Raw genomic sequence first — 1,608 nt, 5'->3', positions numbered from 1 at the left:
TAAATAAATAAATAAATAAATAAATAAATAAATAAATAGTGGTGCAGTTAATAGTCTTGTCCACACATTGTTTCATACTTTTTTCAATGTTTCTTTAGTATAGATTCTCACAAGTTGAATAACTTGTGCAAAGGGCAAATGCATGTGTAATTTTGCCAGATATCATAAAATTCCCTTGCATAGGGGTTGTACCATTTTACACATCTAATTGCAATTTATTGAGAACCTTCTTCCCCACTGCTTGCCTAACAGAGTATATTGTCAAACTTTTGGATTTTTGCTTGAAAAATAGCATCTCAGGGTAATGTTATTTTACATTTTTCTTATTATGCTCAATTTAAGATTTTAATCCCCTAGCACAGCTCTTGGCTCATTGTAGTCATTCAATAATTATTCTTTGAATTCATGAAAGCATGAAGTGGCATTTTAGGAAGATTAATCTGGCTGCAGAATACAGAATAGTTTGGAATACAGAGAGAACTGAGGCAAGGAGCACTTATGAATTTCAAGATACAAACTCAAGTCTTAAGAAATGCAACCTTATTTTTCTACAATAATTCCTATTTGTGTTTCCTCTTCCCTGGGGGGTATAAATTTACTCTCTGTCAATTCAGATTTTGCCTCATTTCACCGCTTAGGTTCCAGGGTCTTGGGGGAGTGCTACAATGGTGAACTGGGGAGGAGGAATCAGGTTTTTGGTCATCATTTGCCTTCCAGCGTGCCTGCTGAGATGCCCCTCCTTCCTGGCAGGTCCTCAGTTATTCAGGCAAGAATGCAGCTGTATGTGGCCTCCTTGGGCCTTTTGTGGTTGGCTCTTAGATTTCATGCCTTTCTTGGGAACATAAGATAATCTAGCTGTTCTCCCACACTACTTAGGGACTACAGGAGACTCTGGGGGACATTTAAGATCTTATTTTTCTGACACCCCATGTAGCTATTTCTACTCAGCTCCTGGGCTGTTCTGGGCTCTTCTTGTAAAATAAGACATCTATTTCCTCTGCTCTGAAATGCCCCCTAAATCTACCTAGAGCTCAGCCTAGGTGTGGGAGGAAGGCATAAAGTCTGTTCTTGGGGACCCACCAAACCTTTCACACCTTCGCCAATGCCCAGATTGGAGTATATTTCTCTCCTGGGGAGGAGAGGTGTGAGAAGGAACTTCTCTGACAGAGCCCTGGTCCTCAGGCCTGATTTCTGGCTTTTGAAATTCATAAACAAAAGCCTGATTGTTTTGCTAAGCTCCGACAACCCTCCCTTGAAGCAACGATGGGTGCCTCACATGGGGAAGGGCCACAGGAAAAAAATAGGAATGGGGGGACCTCAGTTAATATTTCCAAATATTATCCCAGTTACATCAGTTAAGAGCATATAGCAATGGCCCAGGTATGATGTGATGAGAGGTGGAATGAGATACTGGCTGAGAGTTTGGGATGATTGATGAAGAAGAGAAGGAGAAGGGATTCAGGAATGAGGCTGGGATTTGGAGCTGCTCAAGCAGAAGAATGATAGTGCTAGTGACTGACAGGGCCAGCTGCAGCATGAACATGCTGATTCCAGGAAGAAAATGGTGTATTAGTCCGTTTCTGTTGCTTATAACAAAATACCTGTGAA

Source organism: Galeopterus variegatus, unplaced genomic scaffold, assembly GCF_000696425.1.
Source record: "Galeopterus variegatus unplaced genomic scaffold, G_variegatus-3.0.2 Scaffold1260, whole genome shotgun sequence".
Classification (NCBI taxonomy): Eukaryota; Metazoa; Chordata; class Mammalia; order Dermoptera; family Cynocephalidae; genus Galeopterus; species Galeopterus variegatus.
The sequence above is the reverse complement of the archived record's forward strand: the minus strand, read 5'-3'. Positions refer to the sequence as shown.